The sequence below is a fragment of the Saimiri boliviensis genome, chromosome X (assembly GCF_048565385.1).
Source record: "Saimiri boliviensis isolate mSaiBol1 chromosome X, mSaiBol1.pri, whole genome shotgun sequence".
Classification (NCBI taxonomy): Eukaryota; Metazoa; Chordata; class Mammalia; order Primates; family Cebidae; genus Saimiri; species Saimiri boliviensis.
The window spans coordinates 28,757,146-28,783,727 of NC_133470.1; the positions used below are offsets into that span (position 1 = coordinate 28,757,146).

The following is a 26,582-nucleotide window of genomic DNA, read 5'->3' on the forward strand; positions in this document are numbered from 1 at the left end:
TCCAAGTACTACTTAGAGCTCCAAAGTGCTAAGCAGGTGCTTGCTAGATGATGGACTGAAGAGCAGGTGGCATGCCAAATGAAATGTCCATATTTTTTACTTGCAGGAAATAGAATATTCCCTGTTCAAGTCACCAAAATAGCCCTAGATTTAGCCCCCTGGTGAATGAGCATTGCATAGTCACATCATTTCCTTTTGTTGAAATATTTTCTATTAACATCTCCTTCTATCATCACTATTGTCATCTCTTCATCCTTCAATGACATAATACAGATTCTAAGTTCCTAGATTAGATTTATTCTCAGTTCTATAGAAATAGAGCAACGGGTGAAAGAATTGATTTTAGCTCTCAATTCTTCGTGGTTAGTTTTCCTTGGCACATTTTTGGAGAACTGGACCTCTAATTAAATGCACCTTTGATAGATCACTTTAGGAAGACCATTTTGAAGACAAATTTGTATAATTTACCTCACTACATTTATTTGCAGGTTGAATTTATTAGTTCAAAGATAGGTCAGTTATTAAGGGCAAAATACTATTGCTTGAAGGGTCAACTGTACTAAATCCAATTAACTTCACTGAAAATATCCTTTAGTATATATTTTCTAAAGTCAGTATAAGGAAAATAAACTATAAGAAACACAATTATCCTAAAAATGAAATAATATGTGAAATAAATTTTTAAAATTTGATATTTCTTCATGCAAATAGAATGTGACATAGAAAAGCTAAAAAAACAGAGCAGGAAACAACTCCGAAGAAACCACACAAGATGGAAACATTAGAAAATGCTACTAAAATTATTAGCTGTGCTGAAAATGGCAAGTAACTGCTATAGTGACATTAATTGCTATGATAATATTAACAAGCTACAGTTGCTAAAACATTTATTATATGTCAAACACTGTGCTTTTCATACATACATACACTCCTAGAAAAAAAAATTTTATCTAATTTCACAGATGCTGAAATTGAGAGAGATTAGGTCAGTTGTCCAAGACCACGTGGTTTATAAATGGCAGAGTTGAAATTATATCTAGGAAGTATGTGTCACCAAATCTCGACTTCCTTTCTTAACCTCTTGCGTGTACTGTGTGTGTGGGCATGCATGCTTGCATGCATGCACATGTGCAGATATGTTTATGTCTTTCCAAAATTGACATGCTTCTTAATATTATATTAATTATTTCTCCTCCTCTTGAACTCAAGTACCTTCTACAAAATTCTTCCAGAATATAAGTGAGAAAAAATCCTGTCTCTTTTCAAAGAAAAGGAAATAAATTTTTACATAGCCTTGAAAATGCTCTGAGGGTTTCTCTTAGTGGATTTGTGATTACCAAACCTCTGATATCCAGGTCAGAGAATTGGTTTGAGTAAACCTTTTATCTCACAAATGCCCTCACATGTTTATATGATTTAAGATAAGGTGAAGAAGGTCACCACTAAAATGGAAACATAGCTAATTATAGTGGCCAGCTTTTGTAATGAGAAAGTGTTCAACTTCAAAGAACATTCAGACTAGAAAGTCTTCATGGGATTTCCACCAAAAAACCTCATTTCTAATAATAGAGCATTTCCATTAAGGTTCTTTTTTCTCCATGTCTTAGTCTTAGTGTCCCCTCCAATACAAGATTGTGCACTAGGTGTTAAGATCCTTATGATACAACAAGAATTTTATTTCCTTCAGAGTACTGACCATTCACTACAACGTCATATATAATTTTAAGAATATAACTTGTACTAATTGGATAATAGTGAGTAATGGTTCACTAACACTAGGAGAATATCATGGTCTCTTTTAAAATCCAGCCCTGATAGGTTTTTGAAAGGGAGTAACTCTCAGCACCTTTAGTTGTATCGCATTACTAATAATGGGCAGTTGCTGATCTGACAAGCAGTGAAGCAAAGATTCATGATGAAGAGAAGTCAAAAAAAAAAAAAAAACCTTTGAGGGTAAAAGTAACAAGTCATTGTTAATATAATAAATTAATATATATATATTTTATATATAATAAATTAATATATATTTTTATATATAATAAATTAATATATATATATTTCTAAGGATTGATTTGTTGAACTTTACCTTTCTAATTCAACATTATGCTGATTGTGTAGGCATATGTTTAGAAATTTGGTGTTCTTAGACGTAGTACAACAGGGAAAAATTCTTCCTTGTTTTCCTTTCTTGTACTTAATTTCTTTAAATTTTCTTCATTTTACCTACTAATAATCTTGGAATATATGATTTTATATATATATATATAAAGAATATATATATCTCAAAGCACATTGTAAGGAGGACATAAACAACCTTTCCATGTATGTTCAAACATTTATTTGTTTATTTGTTCATTTGACAGACATCTATTCAATGCTTGCTATGTTTCACTGTCTGGGCTAGGAATTGGGAATGCAGACACACAGATACATATTAAACTTAGAGCATGTCAGGTACAACAACTAGCAAAGTGCACTGTACAATGGAGCACAGAGCAAGAACCGATCAGTTCTGTGTTTGATAGACAAGAAGGTCAGGACAGAAAGGCTGGGAGCACAAACAGCTCATGCACCTTATTATAAGGGGATGGATGGTAGAGAGAATATATTCCAAGAAGGAATATGGAATATGCAAAGACAGGAAGCAGAAGCAGTATGGAGATATCATGTAAGGGAACAGGGAGTAATGGAGTAGAAGTACAAAACAAAAGCCAGAGAAAAGAAGAATCTTGTATACCACCCTCAGAACTGTAGTGGAGAAGCTACAAAAAGGGATTGATTGATTGATTGATTGATTGATTGATTTAATATACTTTAAGTTCTGGGTACATGCGCAGACTGTGCAGATTTGTTACATAAGTATACACATGACATGGTGGTGGTTTGCTGCATCTATCGCCCAGTCACCTACATTTGATATTTCTCCTAAGGCTATCACTCCACAATCCCCCACCCCCTGCTATTCCTCCCCTATCCGCTAATCCCCTAAGCCCCAGTGTGTGATATTCCCCTCCCATTGTCCGTGTGTTCTCATTGTTCAACATCCACTTATGAGTTCAAGAATATGTGGTGTTTGGTTTTCTGTTCTTGTGTCAGTTTATTAAGAACGATGGTTTCCAGTTTCATACATGTCCTTGCAAAGGACATGAACTCATCAAACGGATTTTAAATAAGGGAATGGCACTTATGTATTCCAACTGATCTTCTAAATATAAATGAATGAATATATATGTATAAATGAATGTATAAGAATATATGAATAAATAGACATGAGATCTGCTATTAATGCATGGTTTTTGAATCAAATAAGCTGATCTGAACGAGATATAAATATTGCTACTGAAAAAAGAAGTTCGAGATAAACATGACAGCATTTTTTTTTTTTTTTTTCAAATATAAGTTTCTGTTCACTTAATTTTTTCTAACTTTTATTTTAAGTACATGTGCAGGTTTGTTACACAGATAAACTTGTGCCATGGGGATTTTGTTGTACAGATGATGTTGTCACCCAGATATTAAGCCTAGTGCCCATTAGTTATTTTTCCTGATCCTCTCCCTCCACCCAACCTCCACCCTGTGATAGGCCCCAGTGTGTGTTGTTCCCCTCTATGTGTCCATGTGTTCTTATCATTTAGCTCCCACTTATAACTAACTTATTTATAAAGTGTACCTTCTGCCATTTGGCTATTTTTTCAATCACCACAATCAACGTTTTAATTTATCATTGATTATAAGGGCCACTATTGTTACATAAACTAAGAAATCAAAAAAAAAAAAAACTAGACTTTGTAAACACTATATAGTGTACGATATATCTCAAGTTCAGAGATATTGAAATACTAAAAATGCATTTTGGAATCAATGAAATTCTAAGGTATTTGTGGATACTATGATTGATTTGCTAGTTCCTTATTATTCATTTCCTCTCTAAGTATGGCTGCCCTGGAGTGAATCTATTTCTCTTCCCACTGACTTTGGGCTTAACTGTGTACTTTACTTTGATCAATAGACCATGGGTAGAAGAAATCATGTGGTAGCTCTTAGCTAGAACTTTAAAGGCAATTCAAGATTTGCTGGTTCCCCTTGCTCTTATCTTCCACCATGAGAGAATAATATGCCATATAGAAGCTGCTCTTTTGGCTGGTGTCCTGGAATGAGGAGACATTTAGAGCAGATCCACAGTTTACAATGAAAAGATTGATTCATAGTGTGGGGTGAAACTGCAGCTGATCTGCAGGCATATGAGTGAGTAATAAATGTTTGTTGTTACATGTCACTAGAATTTTGTCATTGTTTGTTACTGTAGCAAGAATTGACACAATATTATAGTAAAGCAAACAAAAATATATGATTTCTGGGATGAAAAGACGAAAGTAAGCCTTCAAAATAAATGTGCCTTGGTCACATATATTGACTGCACTATCTCTTATTCCATATAGAAACTGCTAAAAAGGGTAGCAAGAAACAAAATATGAAATGGAATCAGTATTGTGTTGGAGCCTGACTTCTACTGCCAGGTTGTCAGGCCGACTCTGACAAATGAAGGCTGATGGATGGAAAAACACAACATTGTACAGTTGAGTTTCTTTCTCTTTCCTCTCATGTTGGGTGACTGTTCTTTTATTTATCTACAATTAGCTTTGCTAGACCACTGCACCGCAGCTTTCTTCACTATAACTACATGCTGTCAAGTACATGCCAAGCTGATTGACAAAGAATGACAGGTTCTCTCTTTCCATTTTGAACCAATCAAGAGCAGCTCAACAAAGGGAGACTTAAAAAAACTTAAGAGATTTATGGATTTCAAAAATAATCTGTCCAAATATACAAAGCATAATGCAGTATTGATTTTTAAACTGACAAGTTTTGTGAAACTGAGAAGATAGAATCTACTAAGCTGCATACTGGAAATGTTCAAGGCCAGTGAAAGAGTGGACCTAGGTATGATCATCAAGTGACATCCAGAAGCCTCTGTGGAAGCTCTCCACTCTTAAAGTGGAGGTTTCAAAGTCCTTTTGGCAGAATTCTTTTGGCAAATGAAATCTTACAGAAGTCTTCCAAAAATCACTTGATTCATTGCATAAATATTTACAGATTACTTATGTGCTAAACATTGTTTGAGGTACTAGATATGTAACAGTGAATAAAACAGACTATTTTGTCCTCATAAAACTTACATTCTAATGGTGATAATATACAATAAAAGACAAATTACAGTGCTTTGAAGAGTGAAAAGTGCTAAAGAAGAAACATTAAAGCGGTGGATGGGAATAAGAGACTTATGTATGGGGCAAATGGAGGTGGGATGTGGAGAGTTTAGAAAGTGCCTCCAGGGAAAGCCTCGCCATGTAGGTTGGTGGTATTTAAGTAAAGATCTGAAGAAAGTGAGGGAATGATTCATGTAGCTATCTCAGGAAAAAAACAATCTATGCAAAAACAGCAAGTGCAAAGGCCCAGGGGCAAGAGTGTATGTGTATGTTCCATTTAAAAAAAAAAAAAAAAAGACACTAGGGTGAGTGGAATCTAGTGAGCAAGGGGAGGGTAGTAGGAATGATAGCCAGAGAGTTGGGGATGGAGGAGGATTGGTCCTGCAGGGCATCTTTGGAAGGATTTTGGCTGTTATCCTGAGTGAGATTAAGAACCAAAGGAGGGCTTTCAGCAGAGAAGTGATGTGATCTGACTTATTTTTAAATAGATCATTCTGGCTGCTGTATTAAGATTAGCCTTAAGGAATGAAGAGAACAGATGGTAGGTATGAACAGATTCTTAAGGGGATAAAATCTGCATTGTTTGGATGGAAGGACTTCGTGTAAACCTGAAGCCCTTAGTTTTGAAAACTTTATACATACAGTTCTTAAATAAGGGCCAAAGCTCTGGTCTGGCTTAATAGGAGCACAGGACACTGCCTAAAAGAACTGTCATTTAAACCGGTGCTCCTAAGGTCTTGCTGCCTTCCTAAGTCCTTACTGGTGAAGAGTACGAGCTCTCGAGCCTAGTTATCTAGGTTCCAATCATAGCATGAATTGAATTTTTCCAACAGAGACCAAATTGCCCATGAAGCCTCAAAAATTGACTGAAATATTTTCTATCTGGCCTTTTAAAGAAAAAAGTTGGCCAGCCACTGATGAGAAATGGTTAAGTTCAGGCTTTGTGGCTCTAAAATCCTTCATCATGCATAATTATTCCACCATGTAAACAAATATCATCAAATTGAACCCCATAAATATATATAATTACTATTTGTCAATTAAAAATAAAAAAATTCATGGGTGTTTTAAATAATTCAACATTAGAAACAAATGTTTTTCTTTTATCTCCTTATATAGATTCATAGAAAGAGTTAAACAACTTATAATTACTATTTTTTTTTTTATTTATTATTTTGAGACAGTCTCACTCTGATGCCCAGGCTGGAATACAGTGCCATGATCTCAGCTCACTGCAACCTCCACCTCCCGAGCTCAAGTGATTCTCATGCCTCAGCCTCCAGATTAGCTGAGATTACAGGCATGCACCACCAAGCCTGGCTAATTTTTGTATTTTTAGTAGAGATGCGGTTTTGCCATGTTGGCCAGGCTGGTCTCGAATTCCTGGTCTCGTGATCCACCCACCTAGGCCTTCCAAACTGCTGGGATTACAAGTGTGAGCCATCGCACCCAGCCATTTTATAATTATACTTTAGAGCAGAGGTTAGTAAACATTTTTTATAAAACACCATATCGTAAATATTTTAGACTTTGTGGGTTATGTTTTCTCTCATACCCAAATTCTGCCAATGCAGCATGAAAGTAGTCAGGTCCAATACATGAACAAATACATGTGGTTTTATTCCAATAGCACTTCATTTATGAAAATAGGTGGAGGGCTAAATATGGTCCTTGGACCATAGTTTGATGCTTCTTGCTTTAGGACACTAAAGTGTTGTTGGAAATAATCAGTCTAGAAATAAAAACATTTGAGTTCTAGGCTTATTAATCCATGAGTTGGGGCAAGACATTTAACTCCTCTGAGCTTCAGTATCTTTAAATAGAAAATAAATAAAAACAAATATTATTTTGAATAAAGGGTTAAAAATGCCCTTTGCCCATCTGTATGAGAATTTGTCCTTCAATCAACTTTCTAGCTCCCATCTCCCTAGAAAACTGATAAAGTTGGAATGTCAAATGTGTTAGCAGGCAACATTGCTTCAGATTTAAAAAAATGTTCGAGACTGTTAAATTACACCTTGGTTAAGTGTTCTTCATATGAACTCTAAATGCCTAATGGAAAAAAAAAAAAAACATAATTTTGGGGATTCCCCAAGTGCAACTATTCTTGTAACTAAGCATGCCCCTTTTGAGGACCTTGGAAACTATCTTACAAGGCATTGGCTTCTGGGATGTATAAGGCTTCTAGGCCAGGGTTGACCCAGCATCTCTATTTGTTTCCTTCCTGTGCACCTGAGACGCCACGTGAGAGTGGACAGGTGCTGTGAACTGAATAGCTCTTGGATGGCTCTGTGGTGTTCCGGAGATTGCTACACATACTAATCCTGCTAAAGAGAGATGCCTGATGCTACCTTCCTGCTAAGCTATGTTCCTATATCCTTCTAAGGGAATTTGATACTGAATGTTCAGTTGTACCTAATCAAATAAGACTTCTTGATGAGTTTTACAAAAATCAATTATAAGACTCACATTTTATTTCAACAGTTTAGCTGCTCTGAAAGTTTTACATGTTTTATCAATGATAGCGTGTCACAGTCTAAGATGGCAACACATTTTTCTTGGTGAAAAATAAAATGATGCATATTCTAATCAATGGTACTTTAAAAACAATAAAATATGGAAAGCGACCAGGCTTTTCATAGTAGATCAGGATGAAATGATTGAGTATATGTAAAGGTCATACTAACTGCTACCATTTGTTGAAAACTTACTATGTGCAAACATTCTGCTATGCACTTAACATAAATCGCCTTAATTATTCTCACTCAATCTCCATTGCAGAGCCTCTCCACATATCCTATTAACATTTTTCATATTAAAAAAGTAGAGTCACAAAAGGTTAGAAACTTGCCTAGGGTACAAGCTAATATATGGTGAATCTGAGATTTGAACCACAGTCTGAGGCAAATCCTGCAAACATAATTACTATACTACCAGTTCTATGAATTTATTTAAATATGGTACCAATGAAAATAGATTTTATTTGATGAATCCCATGGCTCAGAATCAAACAAATTAGTTTCGATTAGGATGTAATGTGAGCTTAAATCCGGGTTTCTCAGCTTCGGCCCTATTGCCATTTGGGACTGGATAATTATTTCTTGTAGGGAGCTACCCTATGTACTGTAGGATATTTTGCAGCGTGTCTGGTCACTATTCACAAGATGCCAGTAGCACTTTCTCCTCCCCCATGTGTGACAACCAAAAATATCTCCAGCAATTGCCAATTTCCCCTAGAATCATCTGTGGTCGAGAAGCATTCTATTATTGCATATATGAAGGAACAAATGAAAGAATGTCTGTTCACGGTCTATATTTTCAGTGTACATGAATTAGAATGACATAATATGAATATTTTCCTTCCTTTTTCTTATATGCAACATTGTATGCAATGTCATCTGTTCATATACTCTTTTAGATGCACTTTTATCATGCTATGACTCTTAACATTCATTTGAGTGTGGTCCTGATGAACTCTGTCACTGAATGTTTCAGTTTCTGGATGAATTGGTCTTAATATCACTGGATTATATATCCCAAAAGGATTAGGGAATACAATAGATCTATATACAAGAAAAGCAAATATTACAGAAAAGTGATTTTGACTTATCTCTGAATTGTGGCCAGTGATACTTGCATTACTTTAAACCAACATAAAGCATCTCTAAGTTATTACCCATATAGTAATTGGACATGGTTCTTTAAGTCTTAACATAATATTTATTTAAATCTGTAACTATTATTAAACAGCAGAAGTTTCTTTTAAAACAAAAAATAGCAATTCGGCTAATTTTCATTAAAGATAAGAACAGAACAATTCAATTCTGACTTTATGACTGACATGCACTTTAAATGAAATTAAGGATGTTTTGTCTTTACTATTAGGTTCTGTACCAAAATTATAGTCATTATCTAAAACAACTCTAAGTGCTACCATAAGTTATAAACTCAAGCAACTGAATGGGCAACTGAATTAAACTCGTGTTTGTTTGTTGTTGTTGTTGTTGTTGTTGTTGTTGTAACAGCAACAATATATTTGTATTCCCTTTAATGAATACTTTTCTGAAACATGTAAAGAAAACAGCAAATATATGTGTTTCTGAAATCAAGGAAAAGGACACATTATGGAATAAAGCCAATTCCCGGGTTACTCAATATGTCAGTCTTTGTCTGGGATACCAGGTCCTTAACTGACCTGTTGCACTTAACTTGTATATGCTTATAAGTCATTATTTCCGTATGTACTGCTAAGTGATCATTTTCACCAGTCTCCTAAAAAGTCAATGAGAAGATACTGGATAAGGAATTATAGACTCATCTACTAGGTGCATATAATCCAGAACTCTACTAGAATCCAAAATATACGGAGAACTCATATTAATCAGTAAGAGAAAGTAAACAATCCACAATGGAAAATTGGGGTAAGTATATGAAGAGTCAATTTACAGAAGAAAATATCTGCCCAACAAACTTGAAAACTTGTTCAACCAGGGATATGGAAATTAAAATAATAAATTTCTGCCACTTCTTGCTGCTGGTGGAAAAACAATTTGTAATATATAATAAAATTAAAGATATGAATACTCTAATGAGGTAGCAATCCTACTTCTAGGTATTTTCATATGTGTATCTGAGGAGACCTACAAAGAATGTTGTTTTAGCACTATTTACGTTAGAGAAAAACTGGTACAATCTGTTTATTCATTGTTAATCTAACAAGCACATTGTTTTGTTTCTATTAACATCAAGAATACTTTTACCAGATTACTTCTCTATTCTAAAGCCATTTTAAATATTTGTTCTTATTTTTATGGAGTCCAAAGTTCTGTTTAACCTAGTCATAAGCAAACTTAATACCACCATTATAATGGACTGATTGAAGATATTAAAGATAATAAAAGAACAATACTGTCTATAACAAATCTGACTTTAGTTATAATGGCATACACATTATAATGTCCCAATAGCATCTGTTGAGTTTTGAGTGAAGCATAGGAACGTGTATGTGTGTATGTGTGTGTACATAATTTGTATTTGTGTTATCTCTCCAATTATGTAGATCATGAATACTTATTACTATGCTAATACCAGAAGATGTATTGTAATAAAGGTTACATGAATTATTAATTCTGTGTTTCTTATCACCTATTTCATCAAATACTTTTAAAGACAGAGATGCTATCTACCCACATTTTTTTCTACTTGTTGTTCACAAAAGTTCCTTCAAAAAAGTCTTAAAAATTAAAAGTACGCCACATGGCTTTGTAATTTCGTGTTTCAATAAAGAGAATTTTAGTTGGATCCTATACGTTATTGTGAGTGTGTCCATGTTTTGCCTTTTTAATGCTTATCAAAATTCTTAATTTCAAGAATACCAATCTCAGCCGGGCATGGTGGCTCACACCTGTAATCCCAGCACTTTTGGATGCTGAGGATGACTGGATCACTTGAGGTCAGGAGTTTGAGACCAGCCTGGCCAACATGGTGAAACCTCGTCTCTACTAAAAATGCAAAAATTAGCCTGGCATAGTGGTGGACACCAGTATTCCCATCTACTCAGAAGTCTAAGGGAGGAGAATTGCTTGAATCCAAGAGGCAGAGGTTGCAGTGAGCCAAAATCACATGGCACTGCACTCCAGCCTGGGTGACAGAGCAAACTCCATCTCAAAAATAAAATAAAAATACCAATCTCATTTTAATGACCAGCATGTTACATAATCAATTATTATAATTGTAAGTTGTTTAATGTTGAAATTTAAACTTTTCTTAAAATAGTCTAATTTCAATAATTATGGATGCCTTCATTAACTATATTATTTGTGCCCTGTTATGCTCAGTAACTGCCAAATATTCATTATGTCCAGAGGGGGCACTGAAGTGTTCAGAATTTGGAAACTGTAGCTTCAGATGTATTAAACATGCAAACTCTACTTTTTTTTAATAAGTATCATTTTGAAATTACAGAACAAATTAAATTCATTTACACTAAGTAATAATTTAAGCAGTTAACTTAACCCTAGGGTGTTTCTTTATCAAAATATATGTCAGATATATATTGTACTGTTTGATATCCCCTAAATACACACACACACACACACACACACACACACATATATATATATATATATATATGATATATAAGATATAAAAATATATAAGATATTTATATTTTATATATCCTATATATCAGATTCATGATATATAAAACATATATAAAATATATAAGATGTTTATACAGTATTTTATGTATCACGAATTACACACTAATTCATTCATTCAGTATGTGAATGCATGAGTCTAATTCCACTGACACTACTACTCAAAGGAGGGTCAGGAACAATAAGGGGAAAAATAATGTGAACAGGAAAATAGTAGGCATATGGCAATTTGGAAGTATTTGGAATATAAGGTTATTCTAAACTGAGTAAAGCTGACAAAAATTGCATAGTAGCATCAGCTAATTTTGCCTATTAAATGATAAGGGTATTTATATAACAGAATTGTATTTGTTAGTGAGAATCATAATATACTCTTCAGTGCTATAGAACTTAATATAATAATTGAAGTCTCAGTATACAGAATTGTATATTCAAGAGGACATAGTGCTATGGCATTTCTAAGCAGAAAATTCAATGTATTAAATCTGGATGGTTACATCTTCATTGGAGAGAATCATGTTACTTTATAAATATTTTCATACTGATAGCATCTAAGTTAATTCTGAATTTAAATATATCAAGTATTGCTTAATATATTAAGTATTACTTAAAACCCTTCAAAATGTTACAAAGTTTCATTAGAGACATGCATCTTTAAATTATTTTCCCAATAAAAATTATATTATTATCATTTGGTAATTTTTATCAACCCTCAAATATGAATGGATGTTTAAATTGGTATGAGTTCTTGAGATGGTAACTGAAGAGTGAAATAGCTTTATTTAAAATAGATATTTCTTATTCCTTCCCCCCCATTGGAAAATAAGGTCACAGAGATTATGGCCACAATTTATCTTGCTTTTGTTTTCCCCTCAGCATCTGATAAAATGTTCTACCTGTAAATATCAAGTTCATTCCCTCCCCAACTAAATGAAAATGTAACAAGTGGCTTCATGTTGCTCTAACTTTTTGGCAGACAGCCTTACACATAATGATAGTCATGCTTGTTTTTAGAGGTGTATAATTACATATTTAGAATTTTAAGTGTTCTTCAGCACTAACTCAGAGATTTAAGGGTCCCTTTAGTAACTGATATAGTTTAGTCAGCAGAGCACCATATTTCCTGATGAAAATACGAGCTCAGAGACACAAGGTCAGCAGGGTAGAGACTTATCAGGCAGACAAGGGGAATTGTTGCAGAGAGTAGAGGGTCAGAGGAGACTGCAAGTACCTGCATAGAGATCTTAGGTCATATATAATGTTCCCTCATCTGTCAACCCAGTTGTCATTTTGGAGAGAAGCAGGAGGAGAGCAAGGAAATCTAAAAGACTGGTCATGATCCAGGAGGTCCCAACCCATAAAGAGAGACTGGTAAAATCACTATTTCAGAGTGAGATAATTTTTTCTCACTGCCCAGGATAGGGAAGAGTTATGAGGATCACTGAGAAGTAAATGAAGAAGCTGTCATTCTGAGAATCAATATCTGACTCCAAGACATAACCATTCAACTTCTCCTGCATATTTATTGTATGGGTGACAATTCACCAACTTAATAATCTATGACAGTGTTTCTCAAACTGTGGTTCCACAGACCAGCAACATCAGTTTCATGTTAAATTTTAAGAAGCATGGCTCTAGATAGCATAGAGTAGAACAATGAATGGATAAGTGTTATTAACACTTCCCAGATTTTAATTTATTTACATACTTCTGGATATAACATTTATCTTTAAATGATACAGCTTTGTGAATAAACAACTTCATGAATATAGTTTTAAGAGACAGACAATGGAGAAAGGTGGCCAAATTTTTTTAAAAGTTGTGATTAGAAGATTGAGTTGTTTCAAGTATTACAAATTGCAAGTGTGCAGCATTTCTGAATGCATCTGAAATCCTAACCTGTTATTTTCTACCAACACTCAGTGGCACCAAGGGAGGTAACTTGTAAGTTTAACACCTTCCTCATTTAACTTCCATTGTTTCTGCATCGCATTCTGTCTGCCAATCAAGGCCATCCCCTGGGCAATACAGTTAGTAAACCAGGTGGAGCATTCATCCACTTAAGCAGAAGTTGTTTGAAAACAATTGGAAGTGTTCCCATTTTACTCTTCCACACAAATTCAGAAAGAGATGACATCCATGGGCAGAGCAGAGTTTTCTTTAGAGTACATTAAAAAATGATAGTATGGCTTCTGATGTTCTCTTACAACTTCCTTCAACGTATTATCTAAATTTCCTTCTAAGGGACCAGTGAAGAACTACTAAGCAAAAATTAAAATTCTAACATGCAGTAAAAGCATTATTTCAAAAAAGTATAAAAAGATATACGGTACAAAATTACTTTTAAGGTGTATTTCAAGCAAGAGAATGATCTAGATAGGGTAGAACTGCTTTAGGGGAAAATGGTATAATATTGGTGAATGGAAAGTAGAAATTGAATCCTTTTAATTTCTACTGGCTTTGTTTCTTGTATGTCAAGAGGAATGATATTCTGATTGCAAAGAATAAAACAAATAGCAATGAGAGAAAACTGGTGTCCAAGATGGGTAAAGAGGCTAGAAAGCCCTCAGCTGCTCAGAATTAACTCTCTTGATGCAGATATATTACATCTCCGTACACTAATACAACTGGCAAGTCAAATGGCAAACCACTGTGGTTACTCATGAAGACTGGGAAAGTGTAGTTTCGATTTTCACAAGAAAAAATAAGTGTGGGAATAAAATGTTAAGCTTCCAGATAGTTATTTCAGATTTGGCTAGAAAATACAATGCAGGGAGAAGCCACGAAACTTCTTTAGGCAATGAATTTTGAAAGAATGAGAGTCAGTTGACGTGGGCACTTTGGAAAGACACAACCTGTTCTAGTCATCAATATATTGTTAAATAAGAAAATGAAAGCAAATATTTACATATCAGTTAAAAATTACAAAAATCTGTATTTGTGCAACAATTTGCCATCTCTGAAATTCTGTCCAGGATTGATGGCTAAGAAGAGCAAAAACCATTCCTATGCAATTCAAAGGTTAGTTTTGGTGTTTTCAGGTTATAACCTTAAGACCCGAATCTGTTTCTCATATAAAACCTTCATTAAAACCTTTATTTTAGAAAACCATGTTTTTACTTCACGATGTAAACTATATTTGCCTCAGTAAGAAGAGACCAATAATCCAAAAGAGAAATTTGGCAAAATAATGTAGCAAACAGTGCATAGAAAAGGAAATAAAAATGATTCTGCAACACATGAAAAAATTCATATTCACTCACAAAAAGAATAAAGGATTCAAATAAAAACGACAGATATCATCGTTTTTCTTGTTTAGAAGATCAAAAAGTTTGATGATACACCGAGTGGGCAACGGTGTGGGGAAAAGAAACCTTTCATAATACTGATGAGATGTTCTATGAAGAACAACTTGGCTAAATTGACTAACAAGACAAATGCCAGTTTGACCCAGCCATTTTACTGTTAGGAATTTATCATATAGACATATTTGCAATGTGTAAAATGATGTGCACAGTTATGCATTTTCATATCTTAGACAAAAGTTGAAAAAAACTAAAGTCTTAGTAATTGGAATGCTGCTCAAGAGAATTATGGTATACCTTAGAATAGAATACCATGCAATGGTTTAAAAAAACAAAAGGGAGAGATAAAGCTCTTTAACTACTAATACAGAAAATTATCACCAGTATGTGTATTTATGTACACATAAGCCATACGCATTTTACTCTTTCCTTTCTTATAAGGAAGAGAGAAAAGTGCTATATATATATATATATATATATATATATATATGCACATATACATATATATATATATATATGAGTGCCATGTGTGTGTGTGTATGTGTGTGTGTTTGAATTTCTGTCCAGGATTGATGGCTAAGAAGGGCAAAGACATTCCTATGCAGTTCAAAGGTTAGTTTTGATGTTTTCAGGTTATAATCTTAAGACTAGAATCTGTTTGTCATAGAAAACATTCATTAAAACCTTTATTGTAGAATATATATGCGTGTGTGCATGCTTCCCCCCACACATAGGAATTTTACTCTTCCCTTTATTATGAAGGAGGGAGAAGGGTGCGTTTCCTTTTGCCCTGCCAAGCCAAGGAAGAGGGCTTCAAAAGAACCCTCTTTCGAAGGATGCAGAGACGGTATTTATAGCATTCTAACAGCTGGTTTTATTTTAAGAGGACGAGAAGAAAATAATACACACACGCACGCGCACACACACACACACACACACACACACACACACCCTATCCTTGGAAGGCTACCCAGGAAACTAAAACCTTGGCAGCACATGGGGAAGAGAAACTGGGTGGCTGAAAGAAAACAGAGGATTTCCACGCTTTTGAATTTTGTATGGAAGAAAGTATCTATTTAATAAATAAAATTATTCATATTATTTTTAAAGTTTGTTTTATAGGGATAAATTTACTTCCAACTTTGTAATAATTAACCCACTATGGCCTCACTGATAGAGTGCTAATTAACTCATTTTCTATAAAACTGTGCAGATTATCTTGAAATTAGAAACAAAAATGAAATACAATATAAATGAAACCAACAGTTCCAGAAAACAACACTTAACTATGCTGCATGTAATACAATGTGATAATCTGCATTATCTTCTTTGGTACCCTATGCTATCTTATTCTCTTTTATTTTACCCGTTAAATTGATTTTATAACTCATCAAGGAGTCACTAGCAACTATTTGAAAAACAGTTTAAAAAATTATCTCTTCTTCCTTCATCCCTACTACCAAAGTCCTAAACCAGGATCGTGTTGCTCCTCAGCTACATCAGTAGCCTCCCAATTACTCTCTCTGTTTTAGGTCCTGTGCTCCTCAAATATAGAAATTTGCCAGTCATCACTCCTCAGTGGTGTTCACTTCTATCAAAGATAATGTCTAAGCTTCTTAAAGTAACAACCAAGCCTTCTCAAAATAGGCTACACTTCAACATCACTGAATTTTCTGTTTTTCCCACATTTTATGCCATTTATCACCTCCGTATCTCTGCTCTTGTTGCCTCTTCTGTCTGGAATTCTTTTCCTTTCTCACACACATTTCACTCTCTCAATTCCTGTTCCTTTTTTAAAGATCCAGTTTAGGCATAATGTCCTCCAGGAGGTTGTCTAAGTATCTTCTGGAGGACTTGTTAAAACATAGATTCCAGGGTTTCAACCTTATCAATTCTGATTCAGCAGGTCTATGGAGAAGCCCAAATATTTGCATTTCTACAGGCTTTCTAGTCGATGCTAAGGAACCACACTCTATTACTTGTGCTCTAGGAAGACACTGGCTTGATTGGGAATTGCTCTTTTGAGCTATCATGAAAGCTTACAAGGGCACTCAGTATATTTCATTGCAAATGTTTCCACATTGATTGCATTTAGGACACTAATGTGTATTTATACATCCACTACACACTAAGCAAATTGAGAGTTAGAATCACTTTAATGTAGTAGGACATTGTAGTTAATCAATAACTTGTTAGCTGAATAGAAATTTTATTGGCTTACCTAGACAGGTTGATCAGGGAGGCATACAAATAAATTTCATGTATATTTCAGCAATACATCTGATCAAATTGCCAAATGTATGTTTGTTGATGAAGTGAAACAATATGAACTGGGTAGGAAATAAAGCAATAAGAGTTTGGTAACTGAAAAATTACAGCCAAAAGAAACTATTGTCAAAATTGAGGGGGTATTCCAGTGGTGTGCTATAGATCTCTGTTTTAGGATTCAGCCTGAGATTTTTTTCACAACATAGATGAAGTAACAGAAATTATACATATCAAATCTCAAGTTAAAAATAAACTTTAAGAGATTGCTGTACATCGTATGATAGAATCAGTACCCAAAGACTCCCTTCTCTTTATCCCTACTATCAACTTGATTGATTGGCTGACAAATTTATTAAATCTTCAGTCAAGTATTTGGGGGTTAAAGAGAATTTCTTTCTGGAGTGAGAGCAGAGTGAGTGGTAGGGGTGTAGGGGGCACTATTATTGTAGTCAGAAAGAAGAGACTGAGTTCCTTGAAAGACAGGAACTGAAATAACTAGAAGTAAGTGAGAAACTAGGGCAGCAAGGGCAAGGCTAGTTACTCATGGTGGCAGTAGGTTTCTTACGTGTTTTCTGCCTTGGCCAGGACTGGATCCGGAAATGAAATGCACTAAAACTAAGGTTCAGGGACCTCAGTGGATAAACCTAAGTAAGGCCACAGAAGGGGTCGTCAGCCCTATATCTAATTCCAAAACATAGATGACACAAGGGCATGGTAGGGGAAATGTCACCTAGAAACAGCATATATGAGGAAAAAATTGGGGATTTTAGACACTATGAAGTTCAGCCTGAGTCAACAGTGTGACATGTATATTGCTGGAATAAGTAACTGGGCAATGCTTAAAGGCATGGACTGAGGTGAGACGAGCTGGACAGTGTTTTGGCAGCTTAACAAGCGACCATTCAGGGACTAAACTGTCCCTCTCTCCTTCTGATAGAATTATCATCTCTCCCAGAGTGGCAGTCTTCAGACTGGGGTATTCCCATAAATGTGCACAAAGACTTTCCTACCTAGGGATATGTGGGTAGAGATGGTGTTTATGGAATGGGTTTCCAGATCCTTGGCTTCTCTAGAAGATTTGACTGAGTTCGCTCCTATGGTATGCACTTTGTTCCAATTTTCTTGTCCACTTTTCGGTTAATGATAGACTTTCTTCAACTTTACAAAATAAAAGTATATCTCTCTGACCTGTTCCACCAGTGCATTGTAGTCAAGATACATTTATGACAAATAAAAGTACAATTCACAATACTGGCGGCTGAAATCCTTTTTTACTGAAGGTACCATGAAGTGCTCACCTATCCATCTCATAATAGATTCAACTTCAATAAATATCCACTGAGTATGTTTAATAGGTATTTATCAAAGGTACATACATGTAGGTTATTTGGTTACTACTAACTGCATGTACTATTAATACTTTAAATACTACTCAATCTAGAGAATTTAAAAAATACTTCGAGCCTTGTAATCACAGGAGATTGTTTTTAAAAATGGAATTTAAGTCCACATAGATGTAATTATAAAGAATTATGATACAGTGGTTAATAAAAAAATTTATAGCATAAATGTATATTACAATAGAATTCTTTGGGGAAGTTGAAGGAAAATATGAGAAAAAAAGAATAATATAAAACTTTATTTTTTCTTTTTTTATTGTATTTTAGGTTTGGGGGTACTATTTTTAGTTATTTCTTGAGATGGAGTTTTGCTCTTGTTACTCAGGCTGGAGTGCAATGGCGCAATCTCGGCTCACTGCAACCTCCGCCTCCTGGGTTCAAGCAATTCTCTGGCCTCAGCTTCCCAAGTAGCTGGGACTACAGGTGTGCGCCACCATGCCCAGCTAATTTTTGTATTTTTAGTAGAGACGGGGTTTCACCATGTTGACCAGGATGGTCTCGATCTCTTGACCTCGTGATCCACCTGCCTCGGCCTCCCAAAGTGCTGGGATTATAGGTGTGAGCCACCGCGCCCGGCCAAGCTTCTATTTATTAAACATGAACTTCTTCATGTATTTTAAGTACATGATGGTAGACATTATATTGCAATAGTATTTGGATTCCATGGGAAACATTTAAAACTGTACTATAACACTTTTAAAATGTCGAAATTTACCATATCCCAAGGGCAGAAAATAGATGTCACCTTTAATATGTCCAAGAAGATACTCAATTTTCTAAAATATTTTTTATAAATAGAATGGTCTGTAGACCACTGTAATAGAGGTTCTTTTGAAGCCCTCTTCCTTGGCTTGGCAGAGAAAGAGGAAAGGCACTCTTTTCCCCTCCCTCATAAGAAAGGGAACAGTAAAAGCCATAGAAGTTTTCTCATGTCCAACTAAGTGTTAGTCCTATTTGAATGATCTGTTTCAGGCATTCTCAATTCAAAAAAAATCTTCCCAACTTTAGTCTTTCTTTTCCTTAGGCGGGCAAGTTGGGTTGGTGAATGATGAAAATCTCATGATCATATACTCTTTTTTTTTTTTTGGAGTGTTTTTCTGGTAGCAACTTGCCCCTTTCTTTTGAAAGTAGGGGTATATTTCAATGGAGTCTTGCTCTATCCTCCATGCTGGAGTGCAGTGACATCATCTTGTCTCACTGCAACCTCTGCCTCCCAGGTTCAAGAATTCTCATTCCTCAGCTACCCAAGTAGCTGGGACTACAGGCCCAAGCCACCATGCCTAGCTAATTTTTTCTATTTTTACTAGAGATGGAGTTTTGCTACATTGCCCAGGCTGGTCTTGAACTCCTGAGCTCAGGCAATCCACCCTCCTTGGCCTCCCAATGTGCTAGGATTACAGATGCCAGCCACTGTGCCCAGCTGAAAGTCTAATTTTTATTATTAGTGTCCCCTACCAAATGTCCTGATACGGCAAGAAATTTTCCATTCACCATCTTTTTCTATGCCTTAGGAAATGTGTTTCCACCTTAGTTTTGCTTTATTCAATAGAGTCTTAAACAGTGTCATAAAGCCAGTAAATGTCAAAGCTGGGATTCAAACTTAGTCTTTTGTTTCTTTCCCCTTATTATTCTACTTCAACTCAGCAATGGTTTTTGGAGTTGAGTAGAAAGAACAAAATGTAAGAAGAAGATTATGGTACCCAGTGTTCATAAAGAAAAGTGGATGCCTAATTCCACTAATCGATGAAATTATCTACAAACTTAAACAAACAAGCTTCAAGGTGTTATCAAGTCAGAATTATACCCTTGTCCAGAGGCAACCTAAACTCAGGAGAAAAACATTCCATAAATCTCTGTTTAGTTGCATAATAAAAATGAATAATTTTTCTTTTTGTCCAATAACTTTCATCCAATGTATTTCAGGACACATTACACTGATAGTTTCATATTCAATATAAAACACTGGAACTTTTTTCTGAAGAGACCTTCCTTGTTCCTTATCTCCCCAACACCACCTTTTAAAAATTATTTTAAGAAATGAGATCAGGTAACAGGTGAACTTCAGCTAGTACAATCTATTCAAGCGAGTTACTATTTGAATGTGAATTATCTCATTCTAATGTGAATTCAATGGCATTAATCTCTCCAAAGCTAATTTTGTGAATGTTGAGTAGACTCCTGACTGATTAATTGGGAATTCATTTGTGAGTTCAACTCCTTACCCAGTGTTCTAGATCAATGCGTCCCTGCTTTTGTGAAAGCATGGTAACATCAGATTTTGATTCTTAATAATCTGAGTATATTCTTGAGACTACAGTCCCTGGCTTCTTTGTTTGAAAGGCACCATTGGTTTGCAACACAGAAAATTCTTATTGAAATCTCATTTGGTTCAACTTCAGTTTTTCAGTATTTAGGAAGTCTTTTTCTGTACAGATCTCCTTTGTAGAGACCTCATCTGTGTTTCCTTTTTTGTTGTTGCTGTTACTTTGGTGCCTCTTTCCTCCATGAGACATTCTCACTATTCTTTTTCTCCTCCTCTGAAGACTACTGCTGACTAGATGCTTCACCTCTATGGCACTAACTATGCTTCTCTCCTTCTTAGTATGATTTTACTAAAGATGACCTTCAAAGGCCTCTTCAGAAAACATAAGTGCTCCCTAAGCTAGTTCATCTAAGACCTCTCCCTTCCCATCACCACCATTCCTCCTTCTTCCTTTGACTACTTTTGATCTTCCCTTTGGCTCTCTTAAATCCTTCGACATATTCCTCTTCAAATCTGTACTGCCTACATCTCTTTGTCCATCCCTGACAGACCTCTCTCTTCCTACTCCAACCTCTCAATTCTCTATAGTTTCTAAAGCTTTCTGTTCCCTGCCACTACTGGGGGCTCTGAAAGACACAAACCCCAGAAGCAACCACCTGAGGTTGAAAAAGCTAATTGGAAACAGACTGGATATTTTAAACACTCAGATGGAATTTGGAGATACTCAGATGGCCACTAGGTATCTCCTCAGTCATTTACTCAAATTTTAGAACACAGTATCCATAAATTACCTATCAGGGCAAAAGAAAATCTTAAAAGGCTCTTCCACAAATATTAATGTACACTTTTAGCCCTCATATTGAGTAGGTGAATTTAACTTGTATTCATAAATTTTGGTAGTTGGCTACGAAATGCTGTATATGACAAACACTTCACATTTAACTACTTCCTAGCATTCTCTGTAAAATAAGACTTAATAATGGTTAAAAATACAATCAATATATGTAAATAAAACTTCCAGAAACATTAAAGGTAAAGGGAAACAACTTTTTACACAAAATATACAAGGTATGGTGGATGTACCTTTCTTAAGGACAAAGAGAATAATTTTGTCCTAAATTAAAATGACTGTGTGAAAATGAGGAAGAGGAAGGTATAGGACAAAATCTGCACATACATTAGAATGGCAGAAGATTTGTGGAAGGAGAGTCTTATGTCAATAGTCGATGATGGCTAAAATGGAATGGATTTATGTGTAATTTTTTACTAATGACCCTTAGTATCAGCAGTGCATTGATCAAAAATGAGTTGTAGTTTCTTTTAGTTAAAAAAATGAAATTTCTTGGATTATTGGTCAACTCTTTTGAAATAAAATTGTATATATTTAAGTGTACAGCATACACACACACACACGCTCACACACATACACAAACAAACATTGCAAAACAATTATGTCAATCAAGGTAATTAATATTTTCATCTTTTCTATTGTTCTGCTCTTAAGAGATTGCGAAATTTGTGTTTTTTTATTTTTTTACCTTTTTGTGTACTCTGGAAACAAATATTCTGTTTCTTATGAGAATAAGTACCCATGTTGATTTTGTATGTCCTTGATTTCTTTTTTAAATAGTGTTTTCTCTTTTGGAAGAACTAAAGACTTTTATAGTCATGTTGCCTTCTACATTTATTTTTGAAATATTTTATTGTCACCTTGGTTACATAGTTAGCCATGCATTATTTGATACTAACCTATGATCCTATCTAGCCAAGTATTCAAACCTTTTGTCATATTACAACCTTTGATATTTTGCTTTTCCCAAGTCAATTCTTAAATAAAATTTTTATCTCAGATTGATTTGAAAAATTTCAAAGGATTTGTTCCTGCACCTTGTAAAATGAAGGATGTTAAAAGTAACTGGGTTCATTTGGTATGTTGAGTTGCATAAAAAGCTCTGACAAGAAGAGATGCTGAACCTTCACTAGGTTATATTTGTATGGGTCAACTATTATTAGTAGAAATACTTGAAAAATTATAATACATTCTTAGAACTTTGTTAGTGCTCTAGGTGTCCATGATATGTCCTGGTGTTATTTTGTCTGATAATAATATCATGTCATCAGTCCTAACTCCAGTTGTTATTTTAAAATGTGACATGTCACAGGGGAAAAAAACAAATTTTCTTGTCAAATGAACTCATCAGATCTTTAATTATGGTCATTTTAAGTTTTTGTCATTCACAAAACTTATGCTGATGCTTCCCTAAGTGCTTTTACAATCAGTCAGAGGCCAGAATGCCTCACCTTCAGTAAAACAGGACCATCTTGGAGACCCATAAAAAGTACTATTCCAGGTACCCTGGGGCACAGACTTCTGATGCCATTGCTTAAATAACTTTGATATCATACCATTAGACAAAGTCAGAATTTATGAAACTCTGTGGAGAAACTGTTCATGTGATTAGTAACTCAAGCTCAAGAAGGACAAGAAATAATTACATGGGCCTGAATGAACTGATAAAGGATTTGATTATGACTTTTGTTTAGAATATTCCTCATGTTTTAATGCTGTTTTCTAAATATAAGAAACTCCTTTCCGTTTTCTCTTAAGCTATCTACAACTCATGAGAGTTTAGTAGATTGTGCTTTTGTAAACAGAATGAAACATTAATCTTTTTATCCCTGCCTGATCCCTATGAAATTCAGAAATTCTTGAGTATTCTTATTTTCATGACAATATAATTATTTGCATAGGTTCAATAAAATATATTTATATAACAAGACATAATTGCAAAAATGTATAACCAAGGCTTTGACTGGAATGTCATATTTGAGAATTAAGTGCATAGCGTCAGATGTGACCAGTTTTAAGGAGCTATTCTTGTCTATACAGAACTAATATAAGTCCTCTTGGGAAACCGGTTCTGGTACTGGCTTACAGAATTCCCAGTCTTAGAGTTGAGTAAGGAAGGTGTATTCTTGGGAGACGTAGGGGATCTAGGGTATTTTGGGGACCTGCAAAACAGAATAATTCAGCTGAATCTACAGGTATTTTACTTCAGGTAAAATCTGATGGCAAGTTCTTGACTTGCCTTCCTAACCTTCAGAGGATTTTTTAAAAATCAAATCTGAGATTTCATACTTTTAAAACTACGTTATGGAGGTATGATTGACAAACAGAAAGCTGTACGTATTTAATGCATAGAACCTGATGACTTTGGAGATAAAGTATACACATCCAAAAATACCACCACAATCTATGCCATAAACCTGCACATTACCTCTGAAAGTTTTCTCCCATCTTATGTACTACTACTCCTAAAACTGAGAATAGTATTTTGTGATAAGAACACTTAAACTCTACCCTCAGCAAATTTCAAATTGTACACTACAGTATTGTTAACTATAGGTACTCTGCTGTATAGTATATCTCTAAAACTTACTCAGCTTATGATTCCTCATGAAAACTTCCAGCTAAGCAAACTTAAGAAAGCCTATGTGGTCAATTATCATTTTTTCTACCTCTATATAAATAATTAGGCCAGTCTAATTTTGTAAACAAGAAAAGTCTAACTTTGATCAAAAGGGTGATAGTAGAGATAGAATTTCGGTAAGCCTTGGAGTTATCAGATTCTAGTTCTGTTCATTGCCTTTGATAACTTTAGCATTTTTTTGTAAACTACATGATTTTGTTACTTACAGATTGAACTGGATACTGCTGTCTTTTACATTTTGTCCGTACTTACCAATTTTCAGTTTATTTCCTTTAAGATCTGGCTACAATTCTCCAGTTTTAAAAAATTTAACATTTCAAAATGTTCTCCCACCCTCCTGACTTGGTGTCACTGAGAACTAAAACCTGACTGCCCATATTATTATTGAGATAAGAACTCTCTTCTGTAGGTTGTCTTATAGCTGCCATTTCCCCACCATATCTAAAGAAGCTCTACAAGCCGAAGCTGGATGACTTGATATAAACTACAAAGGACTCATCACCACAGCATAGCATGCCTGGAGCTACTGCTGGGTAGGCCATGCAAAAAGTTCATTAAACTCCAACCTCTTCCATGTCATGCTCCATCAGATTGCTACTGCGATCCTCTCTCTACAATCTGAGAATGTCTACAGCCCAGCTTCTAGCAATCTTTTTGACTTGCTGTCCTCTGGACTTAAAAAGTGAGTTTATAGTCTGCTTCAACCATTAATCTTTGTCTTCCTTCTAACTTTCATAGAAATCTCCTTCATGAAATATCTGATGACTACCAAGTCGCAGAGTTGGTTCAGCTAGTCCTTCAACAACAGAAACCTGCTGAAATGAACTAGATGAACTAGCATTTCTAAATTTTTCAAGAGGAAACCTGGTTTCCCTTGAACAGAGTGGAGGGTTGACAAAGAAAGCTTTAAAGACACCCTGAATTTGACCTGAGACAGATTTCTTCCTGACATGAGACCTGACCTTCCTTTTCTTAGAGCATCTACTCTAGAAAACTTTATAAATTATTTCTCTACCTTTTTGAGATATAAATATTCTCCCAGTCTCTTGCCACTTTTATATCCCAGGAATAAACTTTCTCACAAACTCGGGAGCTAGGACTTTGATATAGAATCCTCAAAAAAGATAGTGCCCCTATCTGCTAGTCTTCTGTGGGGAGGAAAGGAATTTAACTTTGATAAGTGCCACTCAGTCAACTAAGCCCATTGACTAATCTCCCTCCTGACATCTAGTCATTTCCTCATAACTCATCTCAGTACTGAAAGGCTCTTTTGCCTTTTGTTTCAGCAGAATTAAGTTCAATCTCTCCCCTCTATTGCAAAAGTTGTGAACAAAGTCTTTCTTGCCCATTAAGTTGTCCAGTGCAGTTTTACTTTGACAACACTCACAGGAGTGTGAACACACATAGTGTTCAGTGACTTTAATGGTCAGTCACTACAATTGAGTCCCTTGGTAGTTTTCAGTGTGGATTTGACATTATGGGCAATTATGTTCCTTATAAGCTAAGGAAGAGCCAGCAGAGCCACATGTTGTTTATTTATAAACCACAGAAGGAATGTCATCCTTGAGGGGAGGAAAAAAACCTCTCCTTGTGATTAAATGAAAACATTTCAGTCACTAAGCCTTAACATAAAATTATGTTTCCTGCCACACCTCATATTTTAATAAAAAGTTTAGAAAGCAGTAGTCAGTTTTAGGTCAAATAAATAGTATACCTCTGGCTCATTATTGAAAGCATTCATTTAAGATTAAAAACATAAGACCCTTTATAGAAATTCTAAACTGGTCCCAAGATCTTAGCATTCAATTATCATTTCTGAAATCTCAAATCAACATATTTTATGTTTAAATTGAGAGTATATTTAAAAATCAAAATTCAAAGGCATGCCTTCTAGTGGGCTGACTGATGGGAAAGGGCTGTGATTACACCTAATTTTCACCCTCTACATCACGATCTCATTGATTATGTTTCTCAGCTTGCTAAGGGTTCTGTGAGGTGATTTTCAAGATGAATACTGCTATTTGCAGGATTTCCTGAATAGGAATATTTGGGGAGTAAATTGCACAAACCAAGCAATGTGCAGTCAATTTTCACTCCAGCATAAACAATGTATTAGAACACAGCCTTTAAAGCTTTTTTTATTTGTGTTTCATTACACAGCTAGCTGCATTTCATCAATAAGCGTGAAGTACCAAACAGGCAAAACTGAAGCTCACAGAGGATATTACATATTTTTCTAACAGGTATGCTCAGAGTTTGACTGGAGAAAACAAACTCACCAAATAATGGCAAGGCCTCAGATCCTTTGTTTCAGAGGTAGCCATGGCCAGACAGCTTCTTTACATTTAGGATTTGTAACTAGGGGCGTGGCTGCATATACATACATATATATATATATATATATATATATATATATATATATATACACACACACACACACACACACACATTTTTGTTTTGACTTTTATTAAAGGCAGTTTTTTTCTGTGT

General features: G+C 35.0%; 1 protein-coding gene across 11 annotated transcripts in view; it reads right to left on the reverse strand.

Moving 5' to 3' along the window:
- Positions 1 to 26,582, reverse strand: part of DMD (dystrophin) — a 2,654,855-nt gene that overhangs the window by 752,178 nt on the left and 1,876,095 nt on the right. The gene's annotated exons all lie outside the window — the stretch shown is intronic.